Consider the following 27,274-nt stretch of genomic DNA (forward strand, 5'->3'; position numbering starts at 1 on the left):
ATGGTTCTGGTGTTGATGTGGATGAACAGTCTCAGGAATAATAGTCCTGGTGTTGATGTGAATGAACAGTCTCTGGAAGAATAGCCCTGGTGTTGATGTGGATGAACATTTTTTGGAACAATAGCCCTGGTGTAGATATGGGTGAACAGTCTCAGGAACAATGGTTCTGGTGTTGATGTGGATGTACAGTCTCAGGAACATTAGCTTTGGTGTAGATGTGGATAAACATTCTCAGGAAAAACAGCCCTGGTGTTGATATGGATGAACAGTCTCAGGAACAACGGTTCTGGTGTTGATGTGGAAGAACAGTCTCATGACCAATAGTCCTGGTGTTGATGTGGATGAACAGTCTCAGGAACAATCGCCCTGGTGTTGATGTGGATGAACATTCTCAGGAACAATAGCCCTGGTGTTGATGTGGATGAACATTTTCAGAAACAATAGCCCTGGTGTTGATATGGATGAAGAGTCTAAGGAACAATGGTTCTGGTGTTGATGTGGATGAACATTCTCAGGGAAAATAGCCCTGGTGTTGATGTGGATGAACAGTCGCAGGAACAATAGCCCTGGGTTGCTGTGGATGAACATTCTCAGGAAAAACAGCCCTGGTGTTGATGTGGATGAACAGTCTCAGGAACAATAGCCCTGTTGTTGACGTGGATGAACATTCTCAGGAACAATAGTCCTGTTGTTGATGTGGATGAACATTTACAGGAACAACAGACCTGGTGTTGATATGGATGAGCATTTTCTGGAACAACAGCCCTGGTGTTGTTGTGGATGAACATTCTCAGGAACAATAGCACTGGTGTTGATGTGGATTAACATTCTCAGGAAAAACAGCCCTGGTGTTGATATGGATGAACAGTCTCAGGAACAATGGTTCTGGTGTTGATGTGGATGAACAGTCTCATGACCAATAGTCCTGGTGTTGATGTGGATGAACAGTCTCAGGAACAATAGCCCTGTTGTTGACGTGGATGAACATTCTCAGGAACAATAGCTCTGGTGTTGATGTGGATGAACAGTCTCAGGAACAATAGTCCTGGTGTTGATGTAAATGTAAAGTCTCAGGAACAATAGCCTTGGTGTTGATGTGGATGAACATTTCTTGGAACAATAGCCCTGGTGTAGATATGGATGAACAGTCTCAGGAACATTAGCTTTGGTGTTATGTGGATAAACATAATCAGCAACAATAGCACTGGAGTTGATTTGGATGAACATTTTTAGGAACAATAGCCCTGGTGTAGATATGGATGAAGAGTCTCAGGGACATTAGCTTTGTTGCTGATGTGGATAAACATTCTCAGGAAGATCTGCCCTCGTGTTGATATGGATGAACAGTCTCTGGAACAATGGTTCTGGTGTTGATGTGGATGAACAGTCTCAGGAATAATAGTCCTGGTGTTGATGTGAATGAACAGTCTCTGGAAGAATAGCCCTGGTGTTGATGTGGATGAACATTTTTTGGAACAATAGCCCTGGTGTAGATATGGGTGAACAGTCTCAGGAACAATGGTTCTGGTGTTGATGTGGATGTACAGTCTCATGAACATTAGCTTTGGTGTAAATGTGGATAAACATTCTCAGGAAAAACAGCCCTGGTGTTGATATGGATGAACAGTCTCAGGAACAACGGTGCTGGTGTTGATGTGGAAGAACAGTCTCATGACCAATAGTCCTGGTGTTGATGTGGATGAACAGTCTCAGGAACAATAGCCCTGGTGTTGATGTGGATGAACATTCTCAGGAACAATAGCCCTGGTGTTGATGTGGATGAACAGTCTCAGGAACAATAGCCCTGCTGTTAATGTGGATGAACAGTCGCAGGAACAATAGCCCTGGTGTTGCTGTGGATGAACATTCTCAGGAACAATAGTCCTGTTGTTGATGTGGATGAACATTTACAGGAACAACAGACCTGGTGTTGATATGGATGAGCATTTTCTGGAACAACAGCCCTGGTGTTGTTGTGGATGAACATTCTCAGGAACAACAGCACTGGTGTTGATGTGGATAAACATTCTCAGGAAAACAACCCTGGTGTTGATATGGATGAACAGTCTCAGGAACAATGGTTCTGGCGTTGATGTGGATGAACAGTCTCATGACCAATAGTCCTGGTGTTGATGTGGATGAACAGCCTCAGGAACAATAGCCCTGGCGTTGACGTGGATGAACATTCTCAGGAACAATAGCTCTGGTGTTGATGTGGATGAACAGTTGCAGGAACAATAGCCCTGTTTTTGATGGGAATGACCAGTCTCAGGAACAATAGCCCTGATGTTGATGTGGATGTACAGTCTCAGGAACAATAGTCCTGGTGTTGATGTAAATGTAAAGTCTCAGGAACAATAGCCTTGGTGTTGATGTGGATGAACATTTCTTGGAACAATAGCCCTGGTGTAGATATGGATGAACAGTCTCAGGAACATTAGCTTTGGTGTTATGTGGATAAACATAATCAGGAACAATAGCACTGGTGTTGATTTGGATGAACATTTTTAGGAACAATAGCCCTGGTGTAGATATGGATGAAGAGTCTCAGGGACATTAGCTTTGTAGCTGATGTGGATAAACATTCTCAGGAAGATCAGCCCTCGTGTTGATATGGATGAACAGTCTCTGGAACAATGGTTCTGGTGTTGATGTGGATGAACAGTCTCAGGAATAATAGTCCTGGTGTTGATGTGAATGAACAGTCTCTGGAAGAATAGCCCTGGTGTTGATGTGGATGAACATTTTTTGGAACAATAGCCCTGGTGTAGATATGGGTGAACAGTCTCAGGAACAATGGTTCTGGTGTTGATGTGGATGTACAGTCTCAGGAACATTAGCTTTGGTGTAGATGTGGATAAACATTCTCAGGAAAAACAGCCCTGGTGTTGATATGGATGAACAGTCTCAGGAACAACGGTTCTGGTGTTGATGTGGAAGAACAGTCTCATGACCAATAGTCCTGGTGTTGATGTGGATGAACAGTCTCAGGAACAATCGCCCTGGTGTTGATGTGGATGAACATTCTCAGGAACAATAGCCCTGGTGTTGATGTGGATGAACATTTTCAGGAACAATAGCCCTGGAGTTGATATGGATGAAGAGTCTAAGGAACAATGGTTCTGGTGTTGATGTGGATGAACATTCTCAGGAACAATAGCCCTGGTGTTGATGTGGATGAACAGTCGCAGGAACAATAGCCCTGGTGTTGCTGTGGATGAACATTCTCAGGAACAATAGTCCTGTTGTTGATGTGGATGAACATTTACAGGAACAACAGACCTGGTGTTGATATGGATGAGCATTTTCTGGAACAACAGCCCTGGTGTTGTTGTGGATGAACATTCTCAGGAACAATAGCACTGGTGTTGATGTGGATTAACATTCTCAGGAAAAACAGCCCTGGTGTTGATATGGATGAACAGTCTCAGGAACAATGGTTCTGGTGTTGATGTGGATGAACAGTCTCATGACCAATAGTCCTGGTGTTGATGTGGATGAACAGTCTCAGGAACAATAGCCCTGTTGTTGATGTGGATGTACAGTCTCAGGAACAATAGGCCTGGTGTTGATGTGGATGAACATTCTCAGGAACAATAGCCCTGCTGTTGATGTGGATGAACATTTTCAGAAACAATAGCCCTGGTGTTGATATGGATGAAGAGTCTAAGGAACAATGGTTCTGGTGTTGATGTGGATGAACAGTCTCAGGAACAATAGTCCTGGCGTTAATGTGGATGAACATTCTCAGGAACAATTGCCCTGGTGTTGGTGTGGATGATCATTCTCAGGAACAATAGCCCTGGTATTGATGTGGATGAACATTTTTTGGAACAATAGCCCTGGTCTTGATGTGGATGAACAGTCTCAGGAACAATAGCCCTGGTGTTGCTGTGGATGAACATTCTCAGGAACAATAGCCCTGGTGTTGATTTGGATGAACAGTCTCATGAACAATAGCCCTTTTGTTGATGTGGATGACCATTCTCAGGAACAATAGCCCTGGTGTTGATGTGGATGTACAGTCTCAGGAACAATAGTCCTGGTGTTGATGTGGATGAACATTCTCAGGAACAATAGCCCTGTTATTGATGTGGATGAACATTTACAGGAACAACAGACCTGGTGTTGATATGGATGAACATTTTCTGGAACAACAGTCCTGGTGTTGTTTAGATGAACATTCTCAGGAACAATAGCACCGGTGTTGATGTGGATGAACAGTCTCAGGAACGATAGTCCTGGTGTTTATGTGGCGAAACATTCTTAGGAACAATAGCCCTGGCGTTAATGTGGATGAACAGACTCAGGAACAATAGCCCTGGTGTTGATGGGAATGAACAATCTCAGGAACAATAGCCCTGGTGTTGATGTGGATGATCATTCTCAGGAACAATAGATCTGGTGTTGATTTGGATGAACAGTCTCTTGAACAATAGCCCTGGTGCTGATGTGGATGAACTTTCTCAGGAACAATAGCTCTGGTGTTGATATGGATGAACAGTCTGACGATCATTAGCCCTGGTGTTGATGTGGATGAACAGTCTCAGGAACAATAGTCCTGTTATTGATGTGGATGAACAGTCTCAGGAACAATCGCACTGGTACAGATGTGGATGAACAGTTTCATGAACAATAGCCCTGGTGTTGATGGGAATGAACAGTCAGAGGAACAATAGCATTGGTTTTGATCGGAATGAACAGTTTCAGGAACAATAGCACTGGCGTTGACGTGGATGAACATTCTCAGGAACAATAGCTCTGGTGTTGATGTGGATGAACAGTTGCAGGAACAATAGCCCTGTTTTTGATGGGAATGACCAGTCTCCGGAACAATAGCCCTGATGTTGATGTGGATGTACAGTCTCAGGAACAATAGTCTTGGTGTTGAAGTGGATGAACATTTTTAGGAACAATAGCCCTGGTGTAGATATGGATGAAGAGTCTCAGGGACATTAGCTTTGGTGCTAATGTGGTTAAACATTCTCAGGAACAATAGCCCTGGTGTTGATGTGGATGAACATTTTCAGAAACAATAGCCCTGGTGTTGATATGGATGAAGAGTCTAAGGAACAATGGTTCTGGTGTTGATGTGGATGAACATTCTCAGGAACAATAGCCCTGCTGTTAATGTGGATGAACAGTCGCAGGAACAATAGCCCTGTTTTTGATGGGAATGCACAGTCCAAGGAACAATAGCCCTTGTGTTTATTGGATGAACATTATCAGGAACAATAGTCCTGTTGTTTATGTGGCTAAACATTCTTAGGCACAATAGCCATGCTGTTGATGTGGATGAACAGTCTCAGGAACAATAGTCCTGGTGTTGATGGGAATGAACATTCTCAGGAACAATAGCCCTGGTGTTGTTGTGGATGAACATTCTCAGGAACAAAAGCCCTTGTGTTGATGTGGATCTACAATCTAAGGAACAATAGCCCTGGTGTTTATGTGGATGAAAATTCGCAGGAACAATATTCCTGGTGTTGATGTGGATGAAAAGTCTCTGGAGAAATAGCCTTGGTGTTGATGTGGATGAACAGTCTCAGGAACAATAGCTCTGGTGTTGATATGAATTAACAGAATCAGGAACAGTAGCCCTGGTGTTGATGGGAATGTACAGTCTCAGGAACAATAGCCCTGGTTTTGATGTGGATGAACAGTATCAGGAACAATAGTCCTGGTGTTGATATGGATGAACAGTCACAGGAACAATAGTCCTGGTGTTGATGTGGATGAATTTTCTCAGGAATAATAGCCCTGGTGTTGATGTGGATGAACAATCTCAGGAAAAATAGCCCTGGTGTTGATGTGGATGAACTGTCTCAGGAACAATAGTCCTGTTGTTGATGTGTATGAACATTCTCTGGAACAGTAGCCCTGGTGTTGATGTGAATGAACAGTCTCAGGAACAATAGCTCTGGTGTTGATGTGGATGAACAGTCGCAGGATCAATAGCCCTGGTGTTGATGTTGATGTACAGTCTCAGGAACAATATTCCTGGTGTTGATGTCTATGAACATTCTCAGGAACAGTAGCCCTGGTGTTGATGTGGATGAACATTTTCAGGAACAATAGCCCTGGTGTTGATATAGATGAAGAGTCTAAGGAACAATTGTTCTCGTGTGAATGTGCATGAACAGTCTCATGAAAAATAGCCCAGGTGCTGATGTGGATGAACATTCTCAGGAACAGTAGCCCTGGTGTTGATGTGGATGAACATTTTCAGGAACAATAGCCCTGGTGTTGATATAGATGAAGAGTCTCAGGAACAATTGTTCTCGTGTTGATGTGCATGAACAGTCTCATGAAAAATAGCCAAGGTGCTGATGTGGATGAACATTCTCAGGAAAAATAGCTGTGGTGTTGATATGGAAGAACAGTCTCGTTATCATTAGCCCTGGTGTTGATGTGGTTGAACAGTCTCAGGAACAATAGTCCTGGTGTTGATGTGGATGAACAGTCGCAGGAACAAGAGCCCTGGTGTTGATGTGGATGTACAGTCTCAGGAACAATAGTCCTGGTGTTGATGTGGATGAACATTCTCAGGAACAATAGCCCTGGAGTTGATGTGGATGTACAGTCTCTGGAACAATAGTCCTGGTGTTGATGTGGATGAACATTCACAGGAACAATAGCCCTGGTGTTGATGTTGATGAACATTTACTGGAACAACATCCCTGGTGTTGATATGGATGATCAGTCTGAGGAACAACAGTCCTGGTGTTGATGTGGATGAACAGTTTCAGGAACGATAGTCCTGGTGTTTATGTGGCTAAACATTTTTAGGAACAATAGACCTGCTGTTGATGTGGATGAACAGTCTCAGGAACAATAGCCCTGGTGTTGATGGGAATGCACAGTCTAAGGAACAATAGCCCTTGTGTTTATGTGGATGAACATTCTCAGGAACAATAGTCCTGGTGTTTATGTGGCTCAACATTCTCAGGGACAATAGCCATGCTGTTGATGTGGATGAACAGTCTCAGGAACAATAGTCCTGGTGTTGATGGGAATGAACATTCTCAGGAACAATAGCCCTGGTGTTGATGTGGATGATCCTTCTCAGGAATAACAGCCCTGGTTTTGATGTGGTTGTACAATCTGAGGAACAATAGCCCTGGTGTTTATGTGGATGAAAAGTCGCAGGAACAATATTCCTGGTGTTGATGTGGATGAAAAGTCTCATGAGAAATAGCCTTGGTGTTGATGTGGATGAACAGTCTCAGGAACAATAGCTCTGGTGTTGATATGAATTAACAGTCTCAGGAACAATAACCCTGGTGTTGATGGGAATGTACAGTCTCAGGAACAATAGCCCTGGTTTTGATGTGGATGAACAGTCTCAGGAACAATAGTCCTGGTGTTGATGTGGATGAAAATTCTCAGGAACAACAGCCCTGGTGTTGATGTGGATGAACATTTTCAGGATAAATAGCCCTGGTGTTGATATAGATGAAGAGTCTCAGGAACAATGGTTCTCGTGTTGATGTGAATGAACAGTCTCATGAAAAATAGCCCAGATGCTGATGTGGATCAACATTCTCAGGAAAAATAGCTGTGGTGTTGATATGGAAGAACAGTCTCGTTTTCATTAGCCCTGGTGTTGATGTGGTTGAACAGTCTCAGGAACAATAGTCCTGTTGTTGATGTGGATGAACAGTCGCAGGAACAAGTGCCCTGGTGTTGATGTGGATGTACAGTCTCAGGAACAATAGTCCTGGTGTTGATGTGGATGAACATTCTCAGGAACAATACCCCTGGAGTTGATGTGGATGTACAGTCTCTGGAACAATAGTCCTGGTGTTGATGTGGATGAACATTCACAGGAACAATAGCCCTGGTGTTCATGTTGATGAACATTTACTGGAACAACATCCCTGGTGTTGATATGGATGATCAGTCTCAGGAACAACAGTCCTGGTGTTGATGTGGATGAGCAGTTTCAGGAACGATAGTCCTGGTGTTTATGTGGCTAAACATTTTTAGGAACAATAAACCTGCTGTTGATGTGGATGAACAGTCTCAGGAACAATAGCCCTGGTGTTGATGGGAATGCACAGTCTGAGGAACAATAGCCCTTGTGTTTATGTGGATGAACATTCTCAGGAACAATAGTCCTGGTGTTTATGTGGCTCAACATTCTCAGGGACAATAGCCATGCTGTTGATGTGGATGAACAGTCTCAGGAACAATAGTCCTGGTGTTGATGGGAATGAACATTCTCAGGAACAATAGCCCTGGTGTTGATGTGGATGAACCTTCTCAGGAATAACAGCCCTGGTGTTGATGTGGATGTACAATCTAAGGAAAAATAGCCCTGGTGTTTATGTGGATGAAAAGTCGCAGGAACAATATTCCTGGTGTTGATGTGGATGAAAAGTCTCATGAGAAATAGCCTTGGTGTTGATGTGGATGAACAGTCTCTGGAACAATAGCTCTGGTGTTGATATAAATTAACAGTCTCAGGAACAGTAGCCCTGGTGTTGATGGGAATGTACAGTCTCAGGAACAATAGCCCTGGTTTTGATGTGGATGAACAGTCTCAGGAACAATAGTCCTGGTGTTGATGTGGATGAAAATTCTCAGGAACAACAGCCCTGGTGTTGATGTGGATGAACATTTTCAGGAACAATAGCCCTGGTGTTGATATAGATGAAGAGTCTCAGGAACAATGGTTCTCGTGTTGATGTGAATGAACAGTCTCATGAAAAATAGCCCAGGTGCTGATGTGGATCAACATTCTCAGGAAAAATAGCTGTGGTGTTGATATGGAAGAACAGTCTCGTTATCATTAGCCCTGGTGTTGATGTGGTTGAACAGTCTCAGGAACAATAGTCCTGGTGTTGATGTGGATGAACAGTCGCAGGAACAAGAGCCCTGGTGTTGATGTGGATGTACAGTCTCAGGAACAATAGTCCTGGTGTTGATGTGGATGAACATTCTCAGGAACAATAGCCCTGGTGTTGATGTGGATGTACAGTCTCTGGAACAATAGTGCTGGTGTTGATGTGGATGAACATTCACAGGAACAATAGCCCTGGTGTTCATGTTGATGAACATTTACTGGAACAACATCCCTGGTGTTGATATGGATGATCAGTCTCAGGAACAACAGTCCTGGTGTTGATGTGGATGAGCAGTTTCAGGAACGATAGTCCTGGTGTTTATGTGGCTAAACATTTTTAGGAACAATAGACCTGCTGTTGATGTGGATGAACAGTCTCAGGAACAATAGCCCTGGTGTTGATGGGAATGCACAGTCTGAGGAACAATAGCCCTTGTGTTTATGTGGATGAACATTCTCAGGAACAATAGTCCTGGTGTTTATGTGGCTCAACATTCTCAGGGACAATAGCCATGCTGTTGATGTGGATGAACAGTCTCAGGAACAATAGTCCTGGTGTTGATGGGAATGAACATTCTCAGGAACAATAGCCCTGGTGTTGATGTGGATGAACCTTCTCAGGAATAACAGCCCTGGTGTTGATGTGGATGTACAATCTAAGGAACAATAGCCCTGGTGTTTATGTGGATGAAAAGTCGCAGGAACAATATTCCTGGTGTTGATGTGGATGAAAAGTCTCATGAGAAATAGCCTTGGTGTTGATGTGGATGAACAGTCTCAGGAACAATAGCTCTGGTGTTGATATGAATTAACAGTCTCAGGAACAGTAGCCCTGGTGTTGATGGGAATGTACAGTCTCAGGAACAATAGCCCTGGTTTTGATGTGGATGAACAGTCTCAGGAACAATAGTCCTGGTGTTGATATGGATGAACAGTCTCAGGAACAACAGCCCTGGTGTTGATGTGGATGAACATTCTGAGGAACAATAGCCCTGGTGTTGATGTGGAGGAACAGTCTCAGGTACAATAGCCCTGATGTTGATTTGGATAAACATTTTCAGGAACGATAGCCTTGCTGTTGATATGGACGAAAAGACTCAGGAACAATAGTTCTGGTGTTGATGTGGATGAGCTGTCTCAGGAACAATAGCTCTGGTGTTGATATGGATTAACAGTCTCAGGAACAATAGTCTTGGTGTTGATGGGAATGAACAGTCTCAGGAACAATAGCCCTGGTGCTGATGTGGATGAACAGTCACAGGAACAATAGTCCTGATGTTGATGTGGATGAACAGTCTTTGGAACAATATCCCTGGTTTTGATGGCAATAAACAGTTTCAGGAACAATAGCCCTGGTGTTGATGTGGATGTACAGTCTCAGGAACAATAGTCCTGGTGTTGATGTGGATGAACATTCTCAGGAAAAATAGCCCTGGTGTTGAGGTGGATGAACATTTTCAGGAACAATAGCCCTGGTGTTGATGTGGATATACAGTCTCAGGAACAGTAGCCCTGGAGATGATGTGAATGAACATTTTCAGGAAAAATAGCCCTGGTGTTGATGTGGATGAACAGTCTCAAAAACAATAGCCCTGGTGTTGATGTGGATGAACAGTCTCAGGAACAATAGCCCTGGTGTTGATGTGGTTGAACAGTCTCAGAAACAATAGCCCTGGTGTTGATGTGGATGAACAGTCTCAAAAACAATAGCCCTGGTGTTGATTTGGGTGAACATTCTCAGGAACAATAGCGCTGGTGTTGATGTGGATGAACATTCACAGGTACAATAGCCCTGGCGTTGATGTGGATGAACATTCTCAGGAACAATAGCCCTGGTTTTGATGTGGATGAACAATTTCAGGAACAATAGCCCTGGTGTTGATTTGCATGAACTGTCGCAGGAACAATAGCCCTGGTGTTGCTGTGGATGAACAATTTCAGGAACAGTAGCCCTGGTGTCAGAGGGTGAAAGAAAGTGTCTGAATGTGTCAGAGATTGTCTGAGAGTGTCAGAGAGGATCTGAGATTTTCAATGACTGTGAGAGTGTGTGTGAGAGTGTGAGTGTGTGAGTGTTTCAGAGAGTGTCAGAGAGAGACACAGAGTGACAGAAAGGATCAGATAGTGACACAGATTGTCAGAGAGTGACGGAGAGTTTCTCAGAGACAAAGAGACTGTCAGAGAGTGTCAGAGAGTGTCAGAGAGTGATAGAGTGTGTCAGAGAGTGTCAGACAGTTTCTGCAAGTTTCAGAGAGTGACAGAGAGAGACAGAGAGTGTCAGAGTGTGTCAGAGAGTGTCAGAGTGTGTCAGAGAGTGTGAGGAAGTTTCACCGAGTGACAAAGAGTGTCAGAGAGTTTCAGAGAGTCAAAGAGAGTGTCAGAGAGTGTCTGAGAATGTCTGAGAGTCAAAGAGAGTATCACAGAGTGTCAGAGTAAGTCAGAGAGTCTCTGAGAGTCAAAGAGAGTGTCCAAAAGAGTCAGAAAGTGAGTGAGTGTGTCACAGGTTGTCTGAGAGTGCCAGAGAGCGTCAGAGATTTTCAAACGACTCTGAGAACGCGCTTGAGAGTGTGAGAGTGTGAGTGTTTCAGAGAGTGACAGAGAGTGTCAGTGGGAGTCAGAGAGTGACAGAGAGTGACAGAGAATGTCAGTGAGTTTTAGAGATTTACTGAGAGTGTCAGAGACTGACTGAGACTGTCAGAGAGTGACAGAGAATTTCAGATAGATTCAGAGACTGTCTAAGAGTGTCAGAGAGTGACCGAGTGTGTCAGAAAGTGTCAGAGAGTTTCAGAGATTGTGTGAGAGTGTCAGAGATTGTCTGAGAGTGCCAGAGAGTGTCAGAGAGTGTCAGAGAGGGTCAGAGATTGTCAGAGTGTGTCAGAGTGGATCAGAGAGTGTCAGAGAGTTTTAAAGATTGACAGAGAGTCTCAGACAGTTTCAGAAAGTCAAAGAGAGTGTCACAGAGTGTCAGAGATTTTCAGAGAGTCAAAGAGAGAGTCAGAGAGTGTCTGAGTGTGTCAGAGAGCGTCAGAGATGTTCAAACGACCATGAGAACGTGCTTGAGAGTGTGAGAGTGTGAATGTTTCAGAGATTGACAGAGAGTGTCAGAGATAGTCAGAGAGTTTCAGAGAGTGACAGAGAGTGTCAGAGAGATTTACGGAGAGTGTCAGAGACTGACTGAGACTGTCTGAGAGTTTCAGAGAGTGTCAGAGAATGTCAGAGAGTGACAGGTAGTGTCAGAGCGTGTCAGAGAGTGACAGAGAGTGACAGAGAGTGTCAGTGAGTCTCAGAGAGTGTCAGAGAATTTCAGAGAGTGACAGAGAGTGTCAGAGATTGTCTGGGAGTTTCAGAGACTGACAAAGAGTGTCTGAGAGTTTCAGAGAGTAAAAGAGAGTGTCACAGAGTGTCAGAGATTCAAAGAGAGTGTCACAGAGTGTCAGAGAGTTTGAGAGAGATTCAGAGAGTCGAAGAGAGTTTCAGAGAGTGTCTGAGAGTGTCTGGGAGTAAAAGAGAGTGTCACAGAGTGTCAGAGTGTTTCAGAGAGTCAAAGAGAGAGTCAGAGAGTGTCTGAGTGTGTCAGATAGTGTGTGAGAGTCAAATAGATTGTCAGAGAGACTCTCTGAGAGTTTCAGAGAGTGACAGAAAGAGTCAGGGAGTGTCAGAGACTGTCAGAGTGTTTCAGAGAGTGTCAGAGTGTGTCAGAGATTGTCTGGGAGTTTCAGAGACTGACAAAGAGTGTCTGAGAGTTTCAGAGAGTAAAAGAGAGTGTCACAGAGTGTCAGAGATTCAAAGAGAGTGTCACAGAGTGTCAGAGAGTTTGAGAGAGATTCAGAGAGTCGAAGAGAGTTTCAGAGAGTGTCTGAGAGTGTCTGGGAGTCAAAGAGAGTGTCACAGAGTGTCAGAGTGTTTCAGAGAGTCAAAGAGAGAGTCAGAGAGTGTCTGAGTGTGTCAGAGAGTGTGTGAGAGTCAAAGAGAGTGTCAGAAAGTGTCTGAGTGTGTCAGAGGTTGTCTGAGAGTGTCAGAGAGGGTCAGAGATTTTCAAACGACTATGAGAACATGATTGAGAGTGTGAGATTGTGATTGTGTCTGGAAGTGACAGATAGCGTCAGAGAGAGTCCGAGAGTGTCAGAGAGTTTTAGAGATTGACGGAGAGTGTCAGAGACTGACTGAGACTCTCAGAGAGTGTCAGAGGATATCAGAGTGTGTCAGAGAGTGTCAGAGAGAGACAGAGAGTGTCGGAGAGTTTTAGAGATTGACGGAGACTGTCAGAGTCTGACTGAGACTGTCAGAGAGTGTCAGAGTGTGCCAGAGAGTGTCAGAGAGTGACAGAGAGTGACGGAGTGTGGCAGAGAGTATGAGAGAGTGTCGGAGAATTTCAGAGAATTTCAGAGACTGTCTGAGAGTGTCAGAGAGTGTCGGAGAGTGCCAGAGCGTGTCAGAGAGTGTCAGAGAGTGTCAGAGAGGGGCAGAGAGTGTCAGAGAGTTTCAGAGTCAAAGAGAGTGTCAGAGAGTGTCAGAGAGTGCCAGAGCGTGTCAGAGAGTGTCAGAGAGTGTCAGAGAGGGACAGAGAGTGTCAGAGAGTTTCAGAGAGTCAAAGAGTGTGTCAGAGAGTGTCAGAGAGAGCCAGAGAGTCAAAGAGAGTGTCAGAGTGTCTGAATGTGTCAGAGAGACTCGGAGAGACAAAGCGAGTGACAGAAAGTGGCAGAAAGTGTCTGAGTGTGTCAGAGGTTGTCTGAGAGAGTCAGAGAGGGTCAGAGATTTTCAAACGACTATGGGAACGTGCTTGTGAGAGTGTGTGCGTTTCAGAGACTGACAGAGAGTGTCTGAGAGAGTCAGAGACTGACAGAGAGTGTCAGAGAGTTTTAGAGATTTACGGAGAGTGTCAGAGACTGGCTGAGATTGTCTGAGAGCATCAGAGAGTGTCAGAGAGTGACAGAGTGTGTTTGAGAGTGTCAGAGAGATTGTGAGAGTTTGAGAGAGGGTCAGAATGTGTCAGAATGTGACAGAGAGTGTCAGAGAGTTTCAGAGTTGTCTGAGAGTGTCAGAGAGTGTCAGAGATTGTCAGAGAGTTTCAGAGAGTGACAGAGAGTGTCAGAGATTGTCTGAGAGTGTCAGAGACGGTCAGAGAATTTCAAACGACTCTGAGACCGTGTTTGAGAGTGTGAGAGTGTGAGCGTTTCAGAGAGTGACAGAGAGAGTCACAGAGTGACAGAGAGTGTCAGGGATTGACAGAAGGTGACAAAGAGTGTCAGCGAGTGTCACAGAGTGTCGGAGAGTGTCTGAGAGTCAAAGAGAGTGACAGAGAGTTTCAGAGAGAGACAGAGAGTGTCTGTAAGTGACAGAGAGTGTCAGAGAGTCTCTGAGAGTTTCACAGAGTGACAGAGATTGTCTGACAGTGTCTGACAATGTCAGAGAGTGACAGAGAGTGTCAGAGAGTGTCAGAGAGTTTCAGGAAGTCACAGAAAGTGTCACAGAGTGTCAGAGATTTTCAGAGAGTCAAAGAGAGTGTCAGAGTGTCTGAGTGTGTCAGAGAGTCTCTGAGAGTCAAAGAGAGTGTCAGAAAGTGTCAGAACGTGTCTGAGTGTGTCAGAGGTTGTCTGAGAGTGCCAGAGAGGGTCAGAGATGTTCAAACGACTATGAGAACGTGCTTGAGAGTGTGAGAGTGTGAATGTTTCAGAGAGAGACAGAGAGTGTCAGAGAGAGTCAGAGAGTGACAGAGAGCGTCAGAGATTGTCTGAGAGTCTCAGAGACGGTCAGAGATGTTCAAACGACTGTGAGAACGTGTTTGAGAGTGTGAGAGTGTGAGTGTTTCAGAGAGTGTCAGAGAGAGTCAGAGAGTGACAGAGAGTGTCAGAGAGTGTCAGGGAGTGACAGAGAGTTTCAGAGAGTGACAGAGAGTGTCTGTAAGTGACAGAGAGTGTCAGAGAGTCTCTGAGAATTTCACAGAGTGACAGAGATCGTCTGACAGTGTCTGACAATGTCAGAGAGTGACAGAAAGTGTCACAGAGTGTCAGAGATTTTCAGAGAGTCAAAGAGAGTGTCAGAGTATCTGAGTGTGTCAGAGAGTCTCTGAGAGTCAAAGAGAGTGTCACAAAGTGTCAGAAAGTGCCTGAGTGTGTCAGAGGTGGTCTGAGAGTGCCAGAGAGGGTCAGAGATGTTCAAACAACTATGAGAACGTGCTTGAGAGTGTGAGAGTGTGAATGTTTCAGAGAGTGACAGAGAGTGTCAGAGAGAGTCAGAGAGTGACAGAGAGTGTCAGAGAGTGTCAAAGAGTGTCCGGGAGTTTCAGAGAGTGACAGAGAGTGTCAGAGTTTGTCTGAGAGTGTCAGACACGGTCAGAGATTTTCAAACGACTGTGAGAACGTGTCTGAGAGTGTGAGAGTGTGAGTGTTTCAGAGAGTGTCAGAGAGAGTCAGAGAGTGACAGAGAGTGTCAGGGAGTGACAGAGGGTGGCAAAGAGTGTCAGAGAGTGTCACAGAGTGTCGGAGAGTTTTTGAGAGTCAAAGAGAGTGACAGAGAGTGTCAGAGAGTGACAGAGTGTGTCAGAGAGTGACTGAGTGTGTTAGAGAGTGTCAGAGAGTGTCAGAGAGGTTTCAGAGAGTCAATGAGAGTGTCAGAGTGTCTGAGTTTGTCAGAGAGTCTCTGAGAGTCAAAGAGAGTGTCAGAAAGTGTCAGAAAGTGTCTCAGTGTGTCAGAGGTTGTCTGAGAGTGTCAGAGAGCGTCAGAGAGTGACAGCGAGTGTCGGGGAGTGGCAGAGGGTGACAAAGAGTGTCAGAGAGTGTCACAGAGTGTCGGAGAGTTTCTGAGAGTCAAAGAGAGTGGCAGAGAGTGACAGCGTGTGTCAGAGGGTGACAGAGTGTGTCAGAGAGTGTCAGAGAGTGTCAGAGAGGTTTCAGAGTGTCAAAGAGAGTGTCAGTGTGCCTGAGTGTGTCAGAGAGTCTCTGAGAGTCAAAGAGAGTGTCAGCAAGTGTCAGAAAGTGTCTGAGTGTGTCAGAGGTTGTCTGAGAGTGTCAGAGAGGGTCAGAGATTTTCAAACGACTATGAGAACGTGCTTGAGAGTGTGAGAGTGTGAGTATTTCAGAGAGTGTCAGAGAGAGTCAGAGAGCGACAGAGAGTCACAGAGAGTGTCACAGAGTTTTAGAGATTTACGGAGTCTGTCAAAGACTGAGTGAGACTGTCAGAGAGTGTCAGAGAGTGACAGAGAATTTCGGAGAGTTTCAGAGACTTCTGAGAGTGTCAGAGAGTGACAGAGTGTGTCAGAAAGTGACAGAGAGTTTCAGAGATTGTCTGAGAGTGTCAGAGAGTGCCAGAGAGTGCCAGAGCGTGTCAGAGAGTGTCAGGGAGTTTCAGAGAGTGACAGAGAGTGTCTGTAAGTTTCAGAGAGTGTCAGAGAGTGTCAGAGAATCTCTGAGAGTTTCACAGTGTGACAGAGATTGTCTGATAGTGTCTGACAATGTCAGAGAGTGACAGAGAGCGTCAGAGAGAGTCAGGGAGAGTCAGAGTGTGTCAGAGTGTGTCCGAGAGTGTCAGGGAGTTTCAGAGATTGACAGCGAATGTCAGAGAGTTTCAGGACGTCAAAGAAAGTGTCACAGAGTGTCAGAGATTTTCAGAGATTCAAAGAGAGTGTCAGAGTGTCTGAGTGTGTCAGAGAGTCTCTGAGATTCAAAGAGATTGTCAGAAAGTATCAGGAAGTGTCTGAGTGTGTCAGAGGTTGTCTGAGAGTGCCAGAGAGGGTCAGAGATGTTCAAACGACTATGCGAACGTGCTTGAGAGTGTCAGAGAGTGTGTGTTTCAGAATGTGATAGAGACTGTCAGAGAGAGTCAGAGTGACAGAGAGTGTCAGAGAGTTTTAGAGATTTACGGAGAGTGTTAGAGATTGACTGAGACTGTCTGCGAGCGTCAGAGAGTGTCAAAGAGTGACAGAGAGTGACGGAGTGTGTCAGAGAGTTTCAGGGAGATTGTGAGAGTTTTAGAGATTGTCAGAGTGTGTCAGAATGTGGCAGAGAATGTGAGAGAGTGTCAGAGAGTTTCAGAGTTGTCTGAGAGTGTCAGAGAGCGTCAGAGAGTTTCAGAGAGTGACAGAGCATGTCAGAGAGCGACAGTTAGTGTCAGAGAGTGTCAGAGAATGTCAGAGAGTGACAGAGAATGTCAGAGAGTGTCAGAGAGTTTCAGAGAGTGACAGAGAGTGTCAGAGATTGTCTGAGAGTGTCAGAGAGTGACAGAGAGTGACAGAGAGTGTCAGAGAGTGTCACGGAGGGTCAGAGAGTGTCAGAGAGTTTCTGAGAGTCAAAGAGACTGTCAGAGAGAGACAGAGAGTGTCAGAGTTTGTCAGTGAGTGTCATTAGTGTCAGAGAGTGACAAAGAGTTTCAGAGAGTTTCCGACAGTAAAAGAGAGTGTCACAGAGTGTCAGAGAGTTTCAGAAACTCAAAGAGAGTTCCACAGAGTGTCAGAGAGTTTTAGAGAGTTTCAGATAGTCCAAGAGAGTGTCAGAGAGTCTGAGTGTGTCAGAGAGTCTCTGAGAGTCAAAGAGAGTGTCAGAAAGTTTCAGAAAGTGTCTGAGTGTGTCAGTGTTTGTCTGAGAGTTTCAGAGAGGATCAGAGACTTTCAAACGACTATGAGAACGTGCTTGAAAGTGTAAGAGTGTGAGTGTATCAGAGAGTGACAGACAGTGCCAGAGAGAGTCAGAGAGTGACAGAGAGTGACAGAGTGTCAGAGAGTTTTAGAGATTTACGAAGAGTGTCAGAGACCGACTGAGACTGTGTAAGAGCGTCAGAGTGTGTCAGAGAGTGACATAGAGTGACGGAGTGTGTCAGAGAGTGTCAGAGAGATTGTGAGAGTTTTAGAGAGGGTCATAGTGTATGAAGGTGACAGAGAGTGTCAGAGAGTTTCAGAGTTGTCTGAGAGTGTCAGAGAGTGTCAGAGAGTTTCACAGAGTGACAGAGCGTGTCAGAGAGTGACAGTTAGTGTCAGAGAGTGTCAGAGAGTGTCAGAGAGTTTCAGAGCGTGACAGCGAGTGTCAGAGATTGTCTGACAGTGTCAGAGACGGTCAGAAATTTTCAAACGACTGTGAGAACGTGTTTGAGAGTGCGAGAGTGTGAGTGTTTCAGAGAGTGTCAGAGAGTGTCAGAGAGTGACAGAGAGTTACAGAGAGTGTCAGAGTGTTTTACAGATTTCCGGTGAGTGTCAGAGAATGAATGAGACTGTCTGAGATTGTCAGAAGGTGTCAGAGAGTGACAGAGAGTGACAGAGAGTGACGGAATGTGTCAGAGAGTGTCGGAGAGAGTGTGAGAGTTTTAGAGAGGGATAGAGTGTATCAGAGTTTGGCAGAGAGTGTCAGAGAGGTTCAGAGAGTTTCAGAGACTGTCTGAGAGTGTCAGAGAGTGACAGAGAGTGTCAGGGAGTGACAGAGGGTGACAAAGAGTGTCAGAGAGTGTTACAGAGTGTCGGGGGTTTCTGAGAGTCAAAGAGAGTGTCAGAGAGTTTCAGAGAGTGACAGAGAGTGTCAGAGAGTTTCACAGAGTGACAGAGCGTGTCAGAGACTGACAGTTAGTGTCAGAGTGTGTCAGGGAGTGTCAGAGAATGTCAGGGAGTTTCAGAGAGTGACAGGGTGTCAGAGAGTTTCAGAGAGTCAAAGAGAGTATCAGAGAGTGACAGAGTGTGTCAGAGAGTGACAGAGAGTGACAGAGAGTGTCGGAGAGTGTCACAGAGGGTCAGAGAGTGTCTGAGAGTCAAAGAGAGTGTCACAGAGTGTCTGAGAGACTCTGAGAGTCAAAGAGTGTGTCAGAAAGTGTCAGAAAGTGTCTCAGTGTGTCAGAGGTTGTCTGAGAGTTTCAGAGAGGATCAGAGACTTTCAAACGACTATGAGAACGTGCTTGAGAGTGTGAGAATGTGAGTGTTTCAGAGAGTGTCAGAGAGAGTCAGAGAGTGACAGAGTTACAGAGATTGTCAGAGAGTTTTAGAGATTTCCGGAGAGTGTCAGAGAATGACTGAGAGTGTCAGAGAGTGTCAGAGAGGGTCAGAGAGTGTCAGAGAGTGACAGAGAGTGACGGAGTGTGTCAGAGAGTGTCGGAGAGAGTGTGAGAGTTTTAGAGAGGGAAAGAGTGTGTCAGAGTTTGGCAGAGAGTGTCAGAGAGTTTCAGAGTTGTCTGAGCGTGTCAGAGAGTGTCAGAGATTTCAGAGAGTGACAGAGAGTGTCAGAGAGTGCCAGAGAGTGTCAGAGAATGTCAGAGAGTGACATAGAGTGTCAGAGAGTGTCAGAGAGTTTCAGAGCGTGACAGCGAGTATCAGAGATTGTCTGAGAGTGTCAGAGACGGTCAGAAATTTTCAAACGACTGTGAGAACGTGTTTGAGTGTGTGAGAGTGTGAGTGCTTCAGAGAGTATCAGAGAGCGTTAGAGAGTGACAGAGAGTTACAGAGAGTTACAGAGATTGTCAGAGAGTTTTAGAGATTTCCGGAGAGTGTCAGAGAATGACTGAGAGTGTCAGAGAGTGTCAGAGAGGGACAGAGAGAGTCAGAGAGTGACAGATAGTGACGGAGTGTGTCAGAGAGTGTCGGAGAGAGTGTGAGAGCTTTAGAGAGGGACAGAGTGTGTCAGAGTTTGGCAGAGAGTGTCAGAGAGTTTCAGAGCGTGACAGCGAGTGTCAGAGATTGTCTAAGAGTGTCAGAGACGGTCAGAAATTTTCAAACGACTGTGAGAACGTGTTTGAGGGTGTGAGAGTGTGAGTGTTTCAAAGAGTGTCAGAGAAAGTCAGAGAGTGACAGAGAGTTACAGAGAGTGTCAGAGAGTGTCAGAGAGTTTTAGAGATTTCCAGAGAGTGTCAGAGAATTTTTGAGACTGTCTGAGAGTGATAGAGAGTATCAGAGAGTGAAGGAGAGTGTCAGAGAGTATCGGAGAGAGTCTGAGAGTGACAGACAGTGACAGAGAGTGTCAGGGAGTGACAGAGGGTGAAAAAAGGGTGAGAGAGTGTCAGAGAGATTCGGTGAGATTCTGAGAGTCAAAGAGAGTGTCAGAGAGTGACAGAGAGTTACAGAGAGTGTCCGAGAGTTTTATAGATTTCCGAAGAGTATCAGAGAAAGACTGAGACTCTCTGAGAGTGTCAGAGACTGTCAGAGAATGACGGAGTGTGTCAGAGAGTGTCGGAGAGAGTGTGAGAATTTTAGAGAGGGACAGAGTGTGTCAGAGTTTGGCAGAGAGTGTCAGAGAGTTTCAGAGAGTTTCAGAGATTGTCTGAGAGTCTCAGAGAGTGACAGAGAGTGTCAGGGAGTGACAGAGGGTGACAAAGAGTGTAAGAGAGTGTCACAGAGTCTCAGAGAGGTTCTGAGAGTCAAAGAGAGTGTCAGAGAGTGTCAGAGAGTGTCTGAGTGTGTCAGAGAGTTTCTGAGAGTGCCTGAGAGTGTCTGAGTGTCAAGGAGAGTGCCACAGAGTGTCAAAGATTTTCTTAGAGTTTCAAAGAGTCAAAGGGAGTGTCAGAAAGTCTCTGAGTGTGTCAGAGAGGATCAGAGATTTACAACGACTGTGAGAGAGTGTCAGAGAGTGACACAGCGTGTCAGAGATTGTCAGAGAGTGACAGAGAGTGACAGAGAGTGTCAGAGAGAGTCACAGAGGGTCAGAGACTGTCGGAGAGTTTCGGAGAGACCGAGAGAGTGTCAAAGAGATTGTCACAGAGTGACAGAGAGTGGCAGAGAGTGACAGAGAGTGATGGAGTGTGTCAGAGAGTGTGTGAGAGTGTCAGATTGGGACAGAGTGGATCAGAGTTTGGCAGAGAGTGTCAGAGAATTTCAGAGAGTGTCAGGAAGTGTCAGAGAGTGACAAAGAGTGTCAGAGAGTTTCAGAGAGTCAAAGAGAGTGTAACAGAGTGTTGGAGAGTTTTCGAGAGTTTCGGAGAGTCAAAGAGAGTGTCAGAGAGTGTCCTAGAGTCCAAGAGTGTGTCACAGAGTGTCAGACAGTTTTAGAGAGTCAATGAGAGAGTCAGACAGTGTCTGTGTATGTCAGAGAGTCTCGGAGAGCCAAATAGAGTGTCAGAAAGTGTCTGAATGTGTCAGAGGTTGTCTGAGAGTGTCAGAGAGGGTCAGAATCATTCAAACGACTATGAGAACGGGGTTCAGAGTGTGAGAGTGTGAGTGTTTCAGAGAGTGACAGAGAATGTCAGAGAGTTTTAGAGATTTACGGAGAGTGTCAGAGAGTGACAGAGACTGTCAGAGAGTGTCAGAGAGTGTCACAGAGTGACAGAGAGTGACAGAGAGTGACAGAGAGTGACAGAGCGAGTCAGAGAGTGTCAGAAAGTGTGTGAGAATGTCAGAGATTGTCAGGGAGTGACATGGGGTGACAGAGAGTGTCAGAGAGTGTCAGAGATGGTCAGAAACTTTCAAACGACTACGAGAACGGGCTTGAGAGTGTGAGAGTGTGAGTGTTTCAGAGAGTGACAGAGAGCGTCAGAGAGAGTCAGAGAGTGTCTGAGAGTGTCAGAGAGTGTCAGAGATTGTCACAGAGTGTCTGAGTGTGTCAGAGAGTGACAGAGAGTGACAGAGCGCGTCAGAGAGTGTCAGAAAGTGTGTGAGAGTGTCAGAGATTGTCAGGGAGTGACATGGGGTGACAGAGAGTGTCAGAGAGTGTCAGAGAGTGTCAGAGAGTGACAGAGTGTGTCAGAGAGCGTCAGAGAGTTTCAGAGAGTGTCACAGAGTGACAGAGATTGACAGAGAGTGACAGAGCGTGTCAGAGAGTGTCAGAAAGTGTGTGAGAGTGTCAGAGATTGTCAGGGAGTGACATGGGGTGACAGAGAGTGTCAGAGAGTGTCAGAGAGTGTCGGAGAGTGACAGAGTGTGTCAGAGAGTGTCAGAGAATTTCAGAGAGTTTCAGCGACTGTCTGAGAGTGTCAGAGAGTGACAGAGGGTGTCAGACAGTATCAGAGATTGTCTGAGAGTGTCAGAGAATGTCAGAGTGTGCCAGAGCGTGTCAGAGAGTGTCAGAGAGTGACAGAGAGTGAAAGAGACTGTCAGAGAGTGTCAGAGAGTGTCACAGAGGGTCAGAGTGTGTCGGAGATTTTCTGAGAGTCCAAGAGACTGTCAGAGAGTGTCGGAGAGTGTCAGTGAGTGACAGAGTGTGTCAGATAGTTTTAGACAGTTTCTGAGAGTTTCAGAGAGTGACAGAGAGAGACAGAGAGTGTCAGAGTGTCTCAGTGAGTGTCAGAGTGTGTCAGACAGTGTCAGGAAGTGTCAGAGAGTGACAAAGAGCGTCAGAGAGTTTCAGAGAGTCAAAGAGAGTGTCACAGAGTGTCACAGACTTTTAGAGAGTTTCAGAGAGTGATAGAGAGTGTCACAGAGTGCCTGAGAGTCAAAGAGAGTGTCACAGAGTTTCAGAGTGTTTTAGAGAGTCAATGAGAGAGTCAGGCAGTGTCTGCGACTGTCAGAGACTGATAGAGAGTGTCAGAGAGTACTGAGATTGTCAGAGAATGTCAGCGAGTGTCAGAGAGTGTCTGAGAGCGTCAGAGACTTATAGAGAGTGTCAGAGAGAGTCAGAGAGTGACAGAGAGTGTCTGAGAGTGTCCGACAGTGTCCGAGAGTATCATAGATTGTCTGTGAGTGTCAAAGACTGATAGAGAGTGTCTGAGAGTGTCCGAGAGTGTCAGAGAGAGAGTCTGAGAGAGACAGAGACTGTCAGAGAGTGTCAGAGATGGATAGAGAGTGTCAGAGAGTGTCTGAGATTGTCAGAGAGTGTCAGCGAGTGCCAGAGAGTGTCAGAGAGTGATAGAGAGTGTCAGAGAGTGTCTCAGAGTGTCCGAGATTGTCAGAGAGTGTCTGAGAGTGTCAGAGAGTGTCAGAGAGTGATAGAGAATGTCACAGAGTGTCTGCGAGTGTCAGAGACTGATAGAGATTGTCAGAGAGTGTCTGAGATTGTCAGAGAGTGTCAGTGAGCGTCAGAGAGTGTCAGAGAGTGATAGAGAGTGTCAGAGACTGTCTGAGAAAGTCAGAGAGTGTCAGAGAGTGATAGAGAGTGTGTGAGAGTGTCAGTGATTGTCAAGGAGTGACATGGAGTGACAGAGAGTGTCAGAGAGTGTCAGAGATGGTCAGAAACTTTCAAACGACTATGAGAACGGTCTTGAGAGTGTGAGAGTGTGAGTGTTTCAGAGAGTGACAGAGAGCGTCAGAGAGTGAGAGGGAGTGTCTGAGAGTATCAGAGACTGTCAGAGAGTGTCAGAGATTGTCACAGAGTGACCAGAGTGACAGAACGCGTCAGAGAGTGTCAGAAAGTGTGTGAGAGTGTCAGAGATTGTCAGGGAGTGACATGGGGTGACAGAGAGTGTCAGAGAGTGACAGAATGTGTCACAGAGCGTCAGAGAGTTTCAGAGAGTGTCACAGAGTGACAGAGAGTGACAGAGAGTGACAGAGAGTGACAGAGCGTGTCAGAGAGTGTCAGAAAGTGTGTGAGAGTGTCAGAGATTGTCAGGGAGTGACATGGGGTGACACAGAGTGTCAGAGAGTGTCAGAGAGTGTTGGGGAGTGACAGAGTGTGTCAGAGAGTGTCAGAGAGTTTCAGAGAGTTTCAGAGAGTGACAGAGAGTGACAGAGAGTGTCAGAGAGGGTCAGAGATTTGCAAACGACTGTGAGAACGTGTTTATGAGTGTGAGAGAGTGAGTGTTTCAGAGAGTGACAGAGAGTGTCAAAGAAGTTCAGAGAGTAATAGATAGTTACAGAGAGTGTAAGAGAGTTTTAGAGAGTTTCAGAGACTGCCGGAGATTGTCAGAGAGTGACAGAGAGTGTCAGGGAGTGACATAGGGTGACAGAGAGTGTCAGAGAGTGTCAGGGAGTGACATGGGGTGACAGAGGGTGTCAGAGAGTGTCAGAGAGTTTCAGTGATTTTCAGAGAGTGACAGAGAGTGTCATAGTGTGTCAGAGAGTGTCAGGTAGTTTCAGAGAGTGACAGAGAGTTTCAGAGACTTTCAGAGAGTCAAAGAGAGTGTCACAGAGTGTCAGAGTGTTTCACAGAGTCAAAGAGAGTGTCACAGAGTGTCTGAGAGCTTCAGAGAGCCAAAGAGAGAGTCAGAGAGTGTTTGAGAGTGTCTAAGTGTGTCAGAGAGTGACAGAGACTGTCAGAGAGTGTCAAAGAGATTGTCACAGAGTGACAGAGAGTGGCAGAGAGTGACAGAGATTGACGGAGTGTGTCAGAGAGTGTGTGAGAGTGTCAGATTGGGACTGAGCGGATCAGAGTTTGGCAGAGAGTGTCAGAGAGTGTCAGAGAATTTCAGAGAGTGTCAGGAAGTGTCAGAGAGTGACAAAGAGTGTCAGAGAGTTTCAGAGAGTCAAAGAGAGTGTAACAGAGTGTTAGAGAATTTTCGAGAGTTTCAGAGAGTCAAAGAGAGTGTCAGAGAGTGTCCGAGAGTCAAAGAGAGTGTCACAGATTGTCAGACAGTTTTAGAGAGTCAATGAGAGAGTCAGACAGTGTCTGAGTATGTCAGAGAGTCTCTGAGAGCCAAAGAGATTGTCAGAAAGTGTAAGAAATTGTCTGAATGTGTCAGTGGTTGTCTGAGAGTGTCAGAGAGGGTCAGAATCATTCAAAAGACTATGAGAACGGGATACAGAGTGTGAGAGTGTGAGTGTTTCAGAGAGTGACAGAGAGTGTCAGAGAGTTTTAGAGATTTACGGAGAGTGTCAGAGAGTGACAGAAACTGTCAGAGAGTGTCAGAGAGTGTCACAGAGTGACAGAGAGTGACAGAGAGTGACAGAGCGTGTCAGAGAGTGTCAGAAAGTGTGTGAGAGTGTCAGAGATTGTCAGGGAGTGACATGGGGTGACAGAGAGTGTCAGAGAGTGTCAGAGATGGTCAGAAACTTTCAAACGACTCTGAGAACAGGCTTGAGAGTGTGAGAGTGTGAGTGTTTCAGAGAGTGACAGAGAGCGTCAGAGAGAGTCAGAGAGTGTGAAAGAGTGATAGAGAGTGTCAGAGAGTGTCAGAGAGTGTCAGAGAGTGATAGAGAGTGATAGAGAGTGTCTGAAAGTGTCAGAGAGTGATATAGAGTGATAGAGAGTGGCAGAGAGTGTCTGAAAGTGTCAGAGATTGATAGAGAGTGTCTGAGTGTGTCAGAGAGTGTCAGAGAGTGATAGAGTTTGTCAGAGAGTGTCAGAGATTGTCAGAGAGGGTCAGAGAGTGTCAGAGAGTGTCAGAGAGTGTGAGAGAATGTCAGAGAGTATGAGAGAGTGACAGAGAGTGTCAGAGAGTGTGAGAGTGTCAGAGAGTGTGAGAGTGTCAGAGAGTGTCAGAGATTGTCAGAGATTGTCAGAGAGGGTCAGAGAGTGTCAGAGAGTGTCAGAGAGTGTGAGAGAATGTCAGAGAGTATGAGAGAGTGACAGAGAGTGTCAGAGAGTGTGAGAGTGTCAGAGAGTGTGAGAGTGTCAGAGAGTGTCAGATAGTGTCAGAGAGTGTCAGAGAGGGACAGAGTGTGTCAGAGAGTGTCAGAGAGTGTGAGAGAGTGTGAGAGTGTCAGAGAGTGTCAGAGAGTGTCAGAGATTGATAGAGAGTAGCAGAGAGTGTCTGAAAGTGTCAGAGAGTGATAGAGAGTGTCAGAGAGTGTCAGAGAGTGATAGAGAGTGATAGAGAGTGGCAGAGAGCGTCTGAAAGTGTCAGCGAGTGACATAGAGTGATAGAGAGTGGCAGAGAGTGTCTGAAATGGTCAGAGAGTGTCAGATAGCGTTCGAGTGTGTCAGAGAGTGTCTGTGTGTGTCTGAGATTGTCAGAGAGTTTCAGAGAGTGATAGAGAGAGTCAGAGAGTATCAGAGAGTGTCAGAGAGTGTCTGAGACTGTCTGAGATTGTTAGATAGTGATAGAGAGTGTCTGAGACTGTCTGAGAGTGCCAGCGAGTGTCAGATAGTGATAGAGAGTGTCAGAGAGTGTCTGAGAGTGTTAGAGTGTAACAGAGAGTGTCAGACAGTGTGAGAGAGTGATAGAGTGTGGTGGAGAGTGTCTGAGTGTGTCAGAGTGTGTCTGAGAGTGTCACAGAGTATCAGAGAGTGTCAGAGAGTGATGGAGAGTGTAAGAGAGTGTCAGAGAGTGTCAGAGAGTGACAGAGAGTGTCAGAGAGTGTCAGAGCGGGTCAGAGAGGGTCAGAGAGTGTCAGAGAGTGTGAGAGAGTGTCAGAGAGTGTGTGAGAGTGTCAGAGAGTGTCAGAGAGTGTGAGAGTGTCAGAGAGTCTCAGAGTGTCAGAGAGTGTCAGACAGTGACAGACAGTGTCAGCGTGGGTCAGAGAGTGTCAGAGAGTGTGTGAGAGTGTCAGAGAGTGTGAGAGTGTCAGAGAGTGATAGAGAGTGAGAGAGAGTGGCAGAGAGTGTCTGAAAGTGTCAGAGAGTGTCAGAGAGTGATAGAGAGTGTCAGAGAGTGTCGGAGAGTGTCTGAGTGTGTCTGAGATTGTCAGAGCAGTGTCAGAAAGTGATAGAGAGTGTCAGAGAGTGTCAGAGAGTGATAGAGAGTGATAGAGTGTGTCTGAGAGTGCCAGAGAGTGATAGAGAGTGATACAGAGTGTCAGAGAGTGATAGAGAGTGTCTGAGAGTGTCCGAGAGTGTCAGAGAGTGTCAGAGAGTGATAGAGAGTGACAGGGAGTGTCAGAGAGTGTCAGAGAGTGTCTGAGAGAGTCTGAGAGTGTCAGAGACTGTCAGAGTGTGTCAGAGAGTGATAGAGAGTGATAGAGCGTGTCTGAGTGTGTCAGAGTGTGTCAGAGAGTGAGAGAGAGTGTCAGAGAGTGTCAGAGAGCGTCAGAGAGTGTCAGAGAGTGTCAGAGAGTGCCAGAGAGTGACCGAGAGTGATAGGGAGTGTCAGAGATTGTCATTGATTGTCAGAGATTGTCAGAGAGTTTCAGAGAGTGATAGAGAGTGTCAGAGAGTGATAGAGAGTGATAGAGAGTGATAGAGAGTGTCAGAGAGTGATAGAGAGTGATAGATATTGATAGAGCGTGTCAGAGAGTGATATAGAGTGATAGTGAGTGTCAGAGAGTGGTTAAGAGTGATAGGGAGTGTCAGAGATTGTCAGAGAGTGTCAGAGAGTGATAGAGAGTGTCAGAGAGTGATATAGAATGATAGTGAGTGTCAGAGAGTGGTTAAGAGTGATAGGGAGTATCAGAGAGTGTCAGTGAGTGTCAGAGTGTGTCAGAGAATAATAGAGAGTGATAGATAGTGATAGAGCGTGTCAGAGAGTGATATAGAGTGATAGTGAGTGTCAGAGAGTGGTTAAGAGTGATAGGGAGTGTCAGAGAGTGTCTGAGATTGTCAGAGATTGTCAGAGAGTGATAGAGTGTCTGAAAGTGTCAGCGAGTGATATCGAGTGATAGAGAGTGGCAGAGAGTGTCTGAAAGTGTCAGAGTGTGTCAGAGAGTGATCGAGAGTGTCAGAGAGTGTCTGAGTGTGTCTGAGATTGTCAGAGAGTGTCAGAGAGTGATAGAGAGTGTCAGAG

This window comes from Heterodontus francisci, chromosome 42 (genome assembly GCF_036365525.1).
Source record: "Heterodontus francisci isolate sHetFra1 chromosome 42, sHetFra1.hap1, whole genome shotgun sequence".
NCBI classification, from domain to species: domain Eukaryota; kingdom Metazoa; phylum Chordata; class Chondrichthyes; order Heterodontiformes; family Heterodontidae; genus Heterodontus; species Heterodontus francisci.